The 15283-nt window shown below is 38.3% G+C and overlaps 1 protein-coding gene across 11 annotated transcripts in view; it reads left to right on the top strand.

Moving 5' to 3' along the window:
• Window positions 1-15283, top strand: part of MAGI1 (membrane associated guanylate kinase, WW and PDZ domain containing 1) — a 712862-nt gene that overhangs the window by 450952 nt on the left and 246627 nt on the right. The window lies entirely within an intron of this gene.

Below are 15283 nucleotides of genomic sequence, written 5' to 3'. Positions count from 1 at the left end.
TCAAAATAAGAAGAGAGAGTGATTATGATTTTATTAGACATTTTCTTTTCTCCTCTGCATTACCTAGTCTATCAACATTTGAAATATTTCTTTAGTAGTATTTTTTTAACCAGTAAAAGAAAGAAGGAATATTTTAAAGAACAAGTTACCTTGTTTATTGCTATTTTCTTAAAAAAAATTTTTTTTTCACAAGTGATGTGCTAGAGTGCCAGTGCTTCCTGACAACTACTGCAAAGGAACTCTAACCTAAGGCATACCACAGATTTACAGGGACTTAAACTGTAAATACAGGGTGGGGCCTTTGGAGATCAGATTCTAGAAGAGCCATTTGCCCCTCATGTTACTGATAAAACTGAGGCTCAGAGAGGAGAAGAGGTTTACTGCAAGTAACTTAGAATAGAGCCAAAGACTACGTCTTTCCTCTCCATGGCTGAATTTGTGCTCCTCAGCTCTTTTAGTCATTCAGCATTGGAGTTGAAAATTATAATCATAATAATTTCTTACATTTGGGTTAGTAATAATTCCTAATTTTTATCACTTGGATGGGGCAAGAATTACATTCTGTTTTTATAGATCAAGAAACCAAGGCACTAAGGGAAGCCAGTAAAAACAAGGCTAGAGATGACGGTGGCTTCAGGTCTTGAGTCCTCTTCCTGCCTCGGCATGCTGTCGTTTCTAGTCTTATAGTAACCCTTTGATGCTGGGATTTTAACATCCATCTTACAGATGAGGAAACAGAGTCTCAGGAAGATCAAGTAACTGACAAGTGGCAGATCCCAGTCCTTTTGACTCTTAAGCCATCTAGAACCATTTCCATAGCTGCCTCTGAAGTTACAGTACAGCAGGTTGAATGCAATTTTGTGGAATTCAGTAATTGCAGAATCATGATTGTTCTGTGTAATTTTTCCCCTACTTAGATTCCAATTTAAGAAATGGGGTATGAAGCAAATGAGCACACCATTTCTTGACGCATCTGTGGTGTTACCATGGATACATTTCGGAATGCTTTCTCATTTATTTTTTCCACTGATTTATTGGACCTGACTGTGAGCTAAATGGCTGATTTTAAGCTTACCACTATATAGGAAGTAGGGCAAAAAGGACCTAAGTCATTTAAAAACAGTGAAAAATCATGTTTTGTCTTTGTTTGTTTAAAGCCCTCGGTATTGATGTTGCATTTCTATAAAATGAGTAAATCAGGAATTTGGATGGAGGAAATAGTCTCACTGCTGAAAGAGAAATAGGTACCATTTCGTTTTATATTTCCTTCTTGAAATGTGAAGGAAATTCAGAAGATGTCTGTTTCTGAGTCCAATGTCTTTTAAGATGAATTAGAGCAGGAGACCTTGGGATTCTGCCACCTTTGGGTATATTTTGACCCACGTGACTTGTAAAGGAGAGCTCTGGACCTACTTGTTGTGCTAATGGATTAGGAAGCCTAGGATCTGGAGAATGGATCCTCCTGATTGTGTTGTAACTGTGCCGCAGGGAAATAAACTCATGTAATCTGTATATTCCAGAACTTCCTGCTGCTGCTATGTCAGTGACTTCACTATTTTGAGAAGGATGACTTCATGAACAGGTGCTTGTGAGCAGGGGTTGACTTCTTTTCCTATACATTTTAAGAGGCTCTTGACATTAGAAATGAAGAAACAAAGCCCCTCTATTCTCAAGCTCTTAATGTCGTCATAATGTAGTAAAGCCTTATGTGAATCATAATGGACTTTACTATTTAGGATTCAGCTTTATCTTCATTCTCTGAGAAAGTTCAGACAGTAGCAGCCTTATTTTCCAGGTAAGAAAATAAAGCAACAAATTTAACTTCCTCAAAATCATACCTCTTCTGAATGCCACATTATTCACTCATCCAGTGCTATTTTTATTTTATTTTTTATCTTTTAACAGCTCTATCGAGATAATTCACATACGCATGCCGTATAATTCACCCATTTAAGGTGTCCATCCGGAGCTATTTCTGCTATAGTTATTACTATTCTCAACTCCCCTTTTATTTTTTCAATTATTCAACAACTTACGTTATTTTCATTAATTATATTTATCATTGAAAATCACCACCAAAAATAATTGATGACAGAAAAGAGAACTAGATGCAGGAAGAGTCAGAAGCCCTAGTTTAAAGTCTGAACTCGGGTCTGCTAGATGTATGGCCTGGGGCAAATCACTTAACCTTTCTCTGTCTGTTTACTCTTCAGCAAAATGGAAATAGTAATCACCTACCTCAGGCATTGTCTCACCAAATACTCTCAGTAACCCTGTGAGGTGGGTGTCATAAGAGTAAAAGAGAGTCTCAGAGAAGTTAAATAGCTTGCCTGGGGCTACACAGCTAGCAAATAGTACCACTGAGGTTAAACCAGTCGGATGTAATTATCAATAGCATAGTATTATAGAAATGGTCATAGAGTAACATAGAAAAAGACCATTGAGAGTGAAAGAAAAATGAGAAACAATTTCTTTTGAATTTATAGTTTTTAGCTATTTAAAATCATGGTGTTTTGTATCTTTGGGAGTGAGGGCAAAGTAAAATGTAGTACCTTAAAAATAACTATCTTCCTTCTGATTTACAAGTAGTTCACAGGTACAAATAATACACTCTTAATAAGTGCTTAATGATTATTCAGCTTTTTAAAATTCATTGCATGTCTCTCCTTTGATATCTAAGTTTATCTTATTTTTCATCAGACTTCTTGGTGAACCTATGAAAATCCCCCCTTTAAATAAACGGATTTGAAATGCATGTAAACAACATCGGTGTTGTTCCTTTCTTTCATTCCTCAGAACCATCTGGATAACATCCTTGTCTCCATCACCTCAAACGCTGTTCACCCCCCACCACACACACACCACCCCAGGGATTCAGCCATACAAACTCCATTCCATTCCCCAGACATACCATGTGTCTTCTTGTAGCTGGGAACATATTTCTTCCTCTTATTTCACTACCTTTCACCCAGCCAGTTCTCAGTCTTCTTTTAAGTTTTACCCTAGATGCCACATCCTCTGTGAAACCTTCCAGGGCCCCCGTGGCCTGGGCCTTTTGCCCTCCCCATTGCTCCAAGAGCCACTCTCCATGTCACCCCTCCAGCACTTACCACCCCTGACTTAATTCCTGCTGCTTGGCTGTCTCCACTCCTAGAATCGGAGTGTCCTGAGATCAGGGACTATATCTACCTCAGTTATCAGCCCACACCTAGCTTAGTGCCTAGAACATAGAAACATAGGATATGTATTTGTTAAATGAATGAACAACAAATGAAGAAAGGAAACAGGATGCTTTGCATTTTCCTTGTTTTTATTTTTTTCTTGGTTACTTAGCTTTGGGGAGAAATGGCAGAAAAGCTTTTGCCATAAGGCTTTCAGAATAAAAAGGCAGCTCAGAGTAATGATAAGGACTTCACTGATTCCTGGCCCAGTGACCCATGCCCAGAGGAAAAAGGTCAAGGCTCCAGTGAGTTTGGAGCTCTAGTGCCCATTCACAGCTCTTCCTGATTGCAGTGTGGGTATCACTGTAGCCTTCCTGTTTTATGACTTGTCCTAGTTGATGTGACATCTGAAATTCCTGCTTTGGGATGGCCTCTTTTCCTGTGAAGATAAATGCATTACCTGACAGGCTTGCCATTTACTATACTGCTGCTGTCAAAACGAGATACAACTCATCCAGTCCTACAGGTTCTCCAGAATACTCAACAACGCCCCTCCCACTCCGCCTTATTTCTCTGGGCTTAAGTCTAAGGAACTCATCTTTCTTTTCAAGCAAAGGTCATCTGAAAGAGGAAAGGATACGTCAGTTTTGTTCAGTAGCTTAACCCTTTGTTGATCAAGGGCCTCCCTGATTCTGTCATCATTGTAACAAGTATGCAAGGTATTGCTCATTGACTTAAAGGGGTTTACAAAGGGATTAAACATGTATGAGCCACAAGACAATGTAAATTTGATGCGGTAAACACAGCTGATCCTGAAGACTGTATTTGTTGAGGTGCCATAGTCAAGCAGGTATTTTAGCATCTGCTGATGGTTGGCACTGTTCATTATTTTGAATGCAACTGTGCTATTAGGGATGATATGTTATCCTTGGGACTCTTTGAACCTATTAGTTTCTCTGCAGTGCAGTTGTTTCTGGTACTGGTCACTGGATCAATGCATTCTGCTGTGATCTTAACATTTAGTGTTGATGACATGAATTAGACCTGTTTATCAGCAAGAGGCCAGGATAAAGAACTGGCTGTTGGAAAATAAATTCTCTCCTGGACTGTGCTTCCGTGTGCTCAGGTTGTGTTTGACACTAGTGAAATGCTTCAGGTCATAATTCATATGTGAAACAGTTCTACAGGCTTCCGCAGGACTGATCAGATAAAGGACACTGGGAACTTTTTCACTATTGCTATTGCCCTTGTTCTATAACCAGATGTAAGTATTCTCTAAAATTAAAGGATTGCTTTAGGTTTCACAAGGTGTAGTTGGTTCATGACAAAACTATAATGAGTAACAATGATAATCTCCAACTTGGAGGCTCTTAACTGTTTGCCAGGTACTCTGTTGTGATCCTTACAGACAGACAGACAGACAAGATAGATAGATAGATAGACAGACAGACAGACAGATAGTTCTCAACTCTTTATCTCCCCTTCCCTTCTATCCATCACTACTATGTTGTCCCATATACAACTGACCAGTGAGAACCTCTGTGCTCTGGGGCCTCTGTGGTCTGGAGCTCCTTTCTCCACTCTTGCATACCCCCTTACTGCCGACACTTTCCTTCTTCATCAGAACTTACTTGTTCTGCCAGGAGTTTGAACAAAGGTGTGAATGATTTATAATGAGTTATAGGGTTCCCTGTCCAACGTAATTTGTGTATTTTAACAGGTGACTTTAAATGTGGTGCTGCTAGGGATACCCTATATATTGGGATCTTCTGGCAACAAAGCAGATCCATGGGTAGGGACTGTTTCTTATGCTTTTGCTTGTTTTTGTACTTATAGTGCTTAGGCCAGTGCTATAGACATAGGAAACACTTGATAAACCCAAGATTTCTTGTATCAAAGGGGTTTCCTCTCTGTCTGCTTTACCACTTATGTATAGTTTCCTATTCCACCATGTATAATGTGAGATCCAGTTTGTTTTTCACAAAGTAACCTAATAGTCTTGTGTGGCATTTGGGACCAAAACTAAAAATCATGAGATTAGGAAAAAATAGTTTTTGTTTAGATATAATTTGGAGTTAGAGTATAGACTCAAATAATTATTAACAAATATTCATTCACGTGATGTCTGCTGGGGCCTTGAAAGGTGGTGAGGGAAACAGGATGGTTTTCTATTATTCTGGACTCTCCTACTCACTGAAGAACTTTCTGCATCCCTGGCACCACCTTATAAATGCCAAGAGCACATGACATGTTTGTGACAACTCAAAATAAAACACCATCTCACATTTCCAAAGTGCCCCCGAGGGAGTATGGAAAACCCTGACCATGGAATCTATACTTCTCCTTGCCAGGAGAGAAGAGTTATCCCATCAGTGAGTTTATGAGATGGGCCTGGATGTTCCTGAATCATATAATTCTTCTCCTTGGAGCTCTGCCTGCTCTGAGGGAGGCATGCCCTGTTCCTCCCTGCCATAGGCTTTATTTGGTCAAGACCCAGAGGGAAGACCTGTGGTTTTCAACTCTGCCTGAGAATTGGTGGGCAAATTTAATTTGGGGGAATAACTCCATTTTTACCAGACGTCTAAAGCCATGTCCTCCATTGTAGCTGTTATCTATAATAAAATTGACATTTTGATTGGGGGAATATCATGTAATTGGTTTCAAAGTCTTGTGTATTCTAGTCCATGTCAGCAACTTCTGTTGACACACTGCTATCTTATTTTCCTTTTTATTTCGTCTTCCCATCATAGTATGTATTTTAACTTTCCTTCTCCTTCGAGGTTATCTAGACTGATTTTTCTTTTTAAGCGGCAAGCTTTAATCAGGAATACTAAATTCTATGCTAGACAGGCAACTGCCATTTTATAAATGCTCACTCTGTGCCATTCGAGAGCCTAAATATTTTACAAGCATCATTTTGTTAGTTCTCCCAGCAGGGCTGGTGGCAGGCATCACCGTCACCTCTTTTATATAGGAGGTAAAGGAGGAACAGAGAGGCCTTGTAACTCACCTGACATCATGCTTTGTGATTAAAAAATAATAAGAAGAAGAGCAACAAGTAATGTTTGTTGAGTATCCTCAGTGTGTCAAGAACTCTACTAGGCACTTTACTTACATTTCTTCCTTTAATCCCCTCAGCAATCTTTTTAGTGTAAATTCTTATTATATCCTTTTTCCAGATGAAGAAAGTGAGACTTAAGAGGCTCAAGGTCATATGCCTGGTTATGGAGTAGAATTTGAATCCAATCTGATAGATTCCAAAGTCTTTATCTTAAACCATTGCATTTTTAAATTCAATTTGATTGAGATACATTCATATAGCATACATTCATCCAAAGTATACAATCAGTTGTTCACATTGTCATCATGTGGTTGTACATTTATCACCACAATTTTTGAAAATTGTCATTACTCCAAAAAATAAAAATAAAAATATGAATAAAAATAAAAACAAACACCCAAAACATCTAATCCCCCTCCATTATTCATTTAACTTTTGTCCCTGTTTTTCTACTCGTCTGTCCATACACTGGTTATAGGGAGTGGGAGCCACAGGGTTTTCACAATCACGCAGTCACACCGTGTAAGTGATATGGTTATACAGTCATCTTCAAGAATCAACAATACTGGGCTGCAGTTCAACAGTTTCAGCTATTTCCTTTTGGCTACTCCAGCACACCAAAAACTACAAAGGGATATCTATGTAATGCATATGAATAACCTCCAGAATGACCTCTCGACTCTGTTTGAAATCTCTCAGCCACTGAAACTTTATTTTGTTTCATATCTCTTTCCCATTTTGGTCAAGAAGGATTTTTCAATCCCCCAGTGCCAGGGAGTCATGTCCCACCTAGGGGGGAGGGCAGTGAGTTTATCTGCAGAGTTGGCTTAAAGAGAGAGGCCACATCTGAGCAACAAAAGAGGTTCTCTGGGGGTGACCCTTAGGCACAATTTTAAGTAGGTTTAGCCTCTCCTTTGCAGTAACAAACTTCATAATGGTAAGCCCCAAGATTGAGGGCTTGGCCTTCTGAATCGATAGTCCCCAATGCTTGTGAGAATATCACTAATTCACTAGGTGGGAAAGTTTAATATTTCCACATTTTCCCCCAGTCCCTCAAAGGGGCTTTGCAAATACATTTTTATTCTCTGCCCAAATTACTCTGGGATGTATCACACTAACCTGTGCACACCAACCAGATCTCACTCCCTATTCAAGTTCCATGTAATTATGTGTTTGAATAAACTGACCATACAAGTTAAATTATAGAGTGTCCTACAGAAAATATAGATTTTGCACCAAATAAACATCTCTTCCTTTTAACCACTGCAGATTACCACTACTTGTTTACTTAAGGAAAATGGCATTTGGAACAACAAAAAGTACCCCAGAAAGATTGTTAAAATACCCCCATGCCACACTGAGGAGCAGAGTAAACTTGGACTCCCTTGCGCTTTGTCTGTATCATAGGTGCTTGATAGGTATAAGGTGAGTCTCAAACGTGCAGGTGTGCTGGGGCTTTCAGGTATGCTGAACTTGAGAGGCTGGCAGGCTCTACCACTTTCTTTGTTGACTTGAGCTTGTTACACAGGTTTTCTGAGACTTGATTTTCTCATTACCTTTATTTGAAGTTTATGAGAAGTACTTAATCTCCCAACAGTGAGTGTCTCACTTTATAGATGCTCTTTTGGGATCAGTTCTCTTGCTTCCATATTCCCTTTCCCTTCCCTTTCCGACATGTTTTCTGAAGGTCAGCACTCTTGCTTTTCTCTTTTAAGTTATCTTTAGGCTTTGGTCCTTATTTATATGATGATTATTCTTTTTTTCCTTCGTCTTTTTTTTTTTTTTTTTTTTTAAACAAGCTCAGTGTGGAAAAAGAAAGGTCTTTCAAAATTTGTTGAGTGTCAACCCAATGTGAGATGCTAGGCAAGAACATAGTGAAGATTAATAATTGGATGATTTAGCCAATAATAGGCATGCTTAAAACAGCACATTCTCTGCATATTCCCAGCATCAGCTTATTCCCCAATGTTCTTTTTCTTTGTAGTTCTTATTATATGCTGCTAACCCTAATTGCCATTGTATATTTGCTTAGTGGATGGAGTCCTATTGGAGAAGAAAAGGAATAATTGTAAACTTAAAAGCTCATAACCCTGGACTTGATTTATATTTGGCTGTTAATAGATTCAAATAAACATGGCTTGGCTGGCGTCCCTTATTCTAAAGTTCTCAGGGGTCGTAGAAAGAGGGAGAGCCATAGGAATTTACATTGTTTAATTAGAGTTGATGTAATTTATAATCTTATAAAAACATGTTAGATCAGGCCTCACCACTTAATAATAGCGTTGTTAACTCATTAATTGAGTGCCTACTCTGTGTATCAGACACTGTGCTAATTGATTTTCAAGCTCTGTCTATTTTAACCCCCTCCAAACTCTGACAGGAGTAATGTTATCACACCTTTATTATGAGCGTGGCAGTTGAGATGTGGAAAGGTTAGGATGCACGGCTTGTAAGTGATGGAACCCAGATTCAGACCGAGATCTGTATGCTTCCAGAGCCAAAACTCTTTCTTTATTTCTCTGGGCATAGTCACCTTAAAGTACATTTAAAAAAAAAATTAACATACTGATTTCAAAAAGATTCTTCCCTTAACATATGGATTGGCCCTTGGCTCAGTGTAGGATACTAATATATCTGTTTGGCAGTCATGTTAATTTATTTAATTGCTTTATAATTTTACCAGACATTTCTCATCAAGATTTGTTGCAATTATAAAGCAATTTCCACAGCGTTTTTATGAAGGTACATGGAACTTTTCACAGTATTTTTACCATATATTCTTTATTTTAAGAGAAGTATCAACCATATTTTGCCCCCTCTCCCCGCCCCAAGTCAGTTAACTCTGAATAATGTAGTACAATATATTTTTAAAGAAATCTCCTTGTATTACATGTGTTCAATAAGTACAAATAAGTTTTCTGGCTTCTGTAATGGACTGTCTGCTTTTATGTTAAGGTCCAAGTGAGGATACTTAATCGGTTCTGTTCTGACTGTCTTATCTGAAGTCTGTGTGGAATGAGCTGCCCAAAAATAGTTACCTTAAATGTAAACAGCAAGAAAATATCATTTGTGTTGTTTCAGTCATAAATAGAATGAAGTGGACTTATTAACCAACCAATAACATGTTTTCCTATTGCATATAAAATTAACCAATTACATATCCCTATTTTTAGGTAAATGTAACCTACCCTCAAATAGCTTAAAAAAATAAAGATGGTTAAAAATAAATTGTATGTGTTTATGGAAAGGGGTGCGACAGGGGTTCTGAAGGAGAATGGACAAATGACAAACCAATAAGCTAAAATATTAATAATAGATAAATCTGGGTAAAGGATATACCGGTATTCTTATAATATTCTTATTCTTGCAACTTTCTGTAAGTTTGAAAATATTTCCAAATAAAGAGTTAAAAAATAAGTTAAAGCAACCCATTTTAAAAAAAATTAACCTATCTCATTTTTAGGGAAAGAGAATTATATGTGAGGTTTATGTTTTTGTTTTGCCCCTTATTAATATCAGTGTTTTTAGGTCTAGAATTGAAAATTTTTAGTATTTTGATAAATTGTGCCTAATTAAAATATTGAGAGACTAGTCTGGAAGAGTTTGAACATATGTTTAAACAAAAATCTATCACGAAATACTAAGTATATGCTAAGTGCTTTAATTACAGTTTTTTAATTTAATCCTTGTGGAAATCCTATGAAATAAATACCATTATCTTCATTTTACAGATAAGGAAACTGAGGTTTAGTAAGGTTCAATGACTTGCCTAACAATTGCAGAGAAGGACTGGGACCCAGGCAGTCAGATACTGGAACACCCACTAGTGACCACCACATTTTCTCTGCTCAGACTACATACGTGTTCCTCTACATCTACAGGTACAGATACATATACACATACATAATTATATTTATAAAATAAGTGGGGAAAATATATTTTAAATGTTTCCTAAGGATCTGCTAATGGGATTCTAGGAATATGTTATTATTAACCTATATTGAGCACTTGCCACGTGCTAAGTTTTGTTGTGTAATAACATGTAACTCATTCAGTCCTCACAATGGTCCTGTGATGTAGATGCTATTATTCTACATTCAGGGAGATTTGGGAACAGAGAGAGAAAGATTAAATAACTTGCTAAAGGTCACACAACTCACAAGTTGTAGAACTGGGATTTGGACCATACAGTTTTGTTCTAGAACTTTCACTTTTAACCAATGGCTCATAATGCCTATTATTTACAGCTCTAGAGAATATGAAAATGCAAAAAGGAGGAAGGTATCAGTAATTACACATGTTCCCTTGAGGTGTACCCTTTTGCTCTTTTGTTATTCTAATATAATTACTTCTTCTTCTTAAATCCATCAAAGCCACTATATTATACAACTCCAGGGGGCACGTTCATTTTGTAATGGTATGAATGGTACCCTCAATTCTGGGCATCTACTGGACTGCATGTTCTCCTGCAATAGCAGATACTCTCAGCTAGATATAAAGCCTGAAAAATGAATGAGGATCAAATTACCATTTATTTTGGAGGTACGTCTCATATCATGCTTTCCAAATATGTTGAGATAGTGCCATATTCCTTTGTGGGTAATATCCAAGTGGATACTTGATTACCAGAAGCCAAATCCAGTCCAATTATAAGATCTCTGCATTCTTAATGCAGCTAATTAAAGGATGGAGATTGTTTTAGAATGGTCTTATTAGGTGGTGACTGTTTTTTTTCTTTTATGCTTCCATCAATCAGTTGATCCATCTACTCAACCAAGCATCCTACTGTTCAACAAACATGTAATGCATGAGCCAGTCACACATTAGGTGCTTAGTATTTAGGAGTATGCTAGTATGCTGGCTCCATTTCCTGCTTTCAGGGAGCTCATAGTGTGGTGGGAAGACAAACAAGGCAGTTACAATACAGTACGGTAGACACCAGGATGGGGTAAACTCAGTGCTCCAGGACATACAAGGAGGGGGTTCTAAACTCAGCCTTGGGGCCAGCTGGGTAGTGAAACGTAGGAAGTGAAATAAATACCAAAGGAGAGTCAAAAGAATAAGCAGTGATTAGGAGTCAGGGCAAGATGGCAACATAGGGAGGTGTGGAATTTAGTTAGTCCCCTAGAGCAACTAGTAAATAGCTAGGAATAACTAGAAAATAGTCTGGAACTACTGTTTGGGGAACATCTATGACCGGACACACATCGCACACCAGTCTGGAATGGGTGGAACAACTGAGATTGCAGCATAGAACTGTAAGTAAAGCTCCCTAAACTGCAGAGCTGACACCCCTCCACCACCAGCATGACAGGCTGAGCTGGAAGACTTTCCTGTGGGGAAAAAAAGGTGATATCTGCTGAGGGCAAGGGAAGGGAGCTCAACCAAGCTCCAATCACAGTTTTAATTAACAAATTTGGAATACTGAATACAAGCTACTAGCACAGATAAACCCGAAGCAAGGAGGAAAGGAATCCTGAGGTCTCTCATGACAGAGAGGATGCAGGGCTGATGGAAAATAAATAAATTAAAACAGAGTCAGCTGAGCTCAGAATACTGGAAAAAGGCTGTGTCCTAAGAAAAGGGGCACATAGAACCAGATACCAACTCCGGTCGACCGGCGAAACTTAGAGGCTGGGGACTGGCTCTATAAAGGGGATTTCTTTCTTTTTTTCTTTTTCTTTTCTCTCTTATTCTAGGTAGCTCATTAGAGAAAGCCTCAAGCTTTTACAATTGTGAGCTCTGACCCAGGCAAGGGTGGAGTTAAGATAGTTATAGAGACAAAGGAAGAACACAAGTGGAGATAATTCCCTAAAGGACTTATCTTTCCTAAGAAAAGGGGGTGGGGGGGCAGCTCAAGTGGCTGCCCTCCCTCAGAGAACTGGACCCCAGGCCTTGGGGAAAAAGAAAAAACTGCTTAAGCTTGGCTTCTGATTCACCCTTGGCCCCTGGCAGGGACAGGATCTGCTGAAAATTAAAGGCATCACACATCTTTATGCCAGTGGGGAGCTGCATGCGGACAAGCACCACCTGCTGGGCAGGATAGGAAAAGCACAAGGTTTAGAGGCCTCACAGGAAAGTCTTATAATCTCCTGGGTCTCACCCTCAGGGAAACTTAATACTGATTATACCCCCCTCTTGAGTCCTGGGCCCATCTGGTCTGGGTAAATCTGATTGGGGTGATGAAGGAAACCAAATGCCTAGACAACAAAAAATTATAATTCACACAAGGAAAAATGAAGATACAGCCCAGTCAAAGGAAAAGACTTACACTTCAAGTTAGATTCAAGAGTTGAAACAATTAATTAAAGATGTTCAAACAAATCTTCTAAATCAAATCAATGAGCTGAAAGAAAATGTGGCAAAAGAGATGAAGGATATAATAAAGACACTGGATGACCAGAAAGAATAATTTGTAAGCTTGAGAAAACAAATGGCAGAACTTATGGGAATGAAAGGCAAAATAGAAGAGATGAAAAACATAATGGAGACATACAACAGCATATTTGAAGAGGCAGAAAAAAGGGTTCATGAACTAGAGGAAGGACATCAGAAATCCAACACACAAAAGAACAGATAGGGAAAAGAATGGAAAAATATGAGCAGGGTCTCAGGAAATTGAAGGACAACATGAAGTGCATGAATCTACATGTCATTGGTGTCCCAGATGGAGAAGAGAAGGGAAAAGGGGCAGAAAGAATAATGGAGGAAATAATCACTGAAAATTTCCCATCTGCTATAAAAGACATAAAATTGCAGATCCAATAGGTGCAGCTTACTCCAATCAGAATAGATCTGAGTAGACCGACTTTAAGACACTTGATACTCAAATTATCAAATGTCAAAGACAAAGAGAATTCTGAAACCAGGAAGAGAAAAGCGATCCATCACGTACAAAGAAGCTCAATAGGGGTATATGTGGATATCTCAGTACAAACCATGGAGGTGAGAAGGCAATGGTATGATATAGTTAAGATACTGAAAGAAAAAAACTGCCAACCAAGAATTCTATATCTGTCAAAACTGGCCTTCAAAAAATGAGGGAGAGTTTAAAATATTTTCAGACAAACAGACACTGACAGAGTTTGTGAACAAGAGTCCTGCTCCACAAGAAATACTAAAGGGAGCACTACATGCAAATAGGAAAAACAAGGAGAGAGAGGTTTGGGGAAGAATGTAGAAATGAAGACCATCAGTAAGGGTAAAAAGAGAGAGAGAGGAAAAGAAAAGTAAAATATAAAATCCAAAAGAGAAAATGGTACAGTAGACATTATTTTGAGTGAAATTAGCCAGTAACAAAAAGACAAATACTGTATGATCTCATTAATATGAACTAACATTGATGAGGAAACTTAGAGAGTTGAAGTTTATAACACAGGATATCAGGAGATATAAGAGGTTAGAGGCCTGGCATTTGATAATGAAGGAGTACAGAAAGTTCAATCGGATCGATTGTATAGATCCAGAAATGGACAGCACATTACTGTGTGATGGTTGCACAATATTTAAAGTACTCTGAACAGAGACGAGTGTGAGTATGGTCAAAAGAGGAAGGTTGAAAAGAAAGAAAAATCAGCAAAATCTCTTTCCCAGGGAGAATCAGGAAACATCTATTTGTGCCACGTGAGGAAGTGACTCCCCTTAACATTTCCAGGACTATTCTTTAAAAAGGAATCTATGTACTAGGGTATAGTAGACACATTTAAGCATCCTCATATCCCAGGCCCATTCCCATGACAATCTAGTCCTATGGCCAGTGCTTCCTCCCTTAAGGGTGAGGATTGAGAGACTACTTTGATTTTTGAGTTCCCAAAATATTAAAACAAAACAATACAAAGCTACAACAAAAGTTAGTGCATGGTTTTAACATTTGTTTTTATGCTTTTAACATATACACAGCAATGCAGGATAGTTGTGCTATTCACTAATGGTAGGATGTATAAAACATTAACTCAAAGTTCACGGAAGGCAGTATAGACTGGTAAGAGGCCACAGGTTTAACTGTCTTTCTTTCATTTTAGTTTGTCTTTGTAACCATGGATATAATTTTATTTTAAGAGAAAAACAAAAGTCTAAATTGGAGGCCATTCATGAATAGGAGGGCTGAGGCAAATGAACTCCTTGCCCCTGCCCTTCCTTGCCAACTCTTGGTAAGTATGGGATGCTTTGTACAACTCCTTTGCACCCAAGGCCTGGCTGCTTCTGAATGCAGTTTCTGTTGGTTGTTAAGGGAAGAAGCCTAAGGGGTTAAAAGAGATTTCCAAGGACTATTTAAGCAAGCAAGATGGGCCCTGCCAGAACCCCAGTCCTACAGGGCTTGCCTACTCAGTGTATTTTCCTTTGCTCTCATCAGAAGGAAAGCTCTTTATTCCTTGGACCATTTCATGTGAGGTTTGAACTGTTGGGGCGCATCTACTCTCATGAGCGGTCCATTAGGTGGGGGGAATGTGCTACTATCATCTTAAGTGCTTTGCTTTGAAAAGTGAAACAAAATTTGGTTATAGTAGAAATGGAATCGTTTTCAAGGTCAGCAAGCCACTGACCTGTAAAATATTCATTGCATTGTCTTTCTAATTGTAGTTGCTATTTAAACATAAATGAATCTGACATTTTTCTCTTTTCCCATCTCATGAGATCATTACAAACAGATCTTACAGGATTTGTTGGAGTTGAAATTCCTATATTCTTAGTTCAACACATCATCAGTTGATTTGAGGGTTACACATTCCCTGTTTCCATCTTTAAATGGTTTTGTATGGTCTCAAACTTCACTTAATGATTTAGAGGGAAACCGCATCTGTTTTACTGGAATGTTAAGAAAAAAACATTACCCGAGGCGTAGATGAAACATGTTTTAAATATATGATATGACTTGAAAATAATACTCTATATGAAATCATCAGACTGAATCAAATTCTGCCAGAAGTTTAGCTAACTCTGGGCGTCTAGATGTATTTGACCCAGTAGATAAAAGGTTGTGGCTAATAAAGGCTTGATTGGGTGTCATGTTCATTACTCAAATCTAGCACTCCCAAAAGCAACCCCTTGAAAGGTGAGCACT

The sequence above is a fragment of the Choloepus didactylus genome, chromosome 1 (assembly GCF_015220235.1).
Source record: "Choloepus didactylus isolate mChoDid1 chromosome 1, mChoDid1.pri, whole genome shotgun sequence".
Lineage (NCBI taxonomy): Eukaryota > Metazoa > Chordata > Mammalia > Pilosa > Megalonychidae > Choloepus > Choloepus didactylus.
Note: the sequence above shows the minus strand (reverse complement) of the source record. Positions and strands in the feature narration are given on the sequence as shown.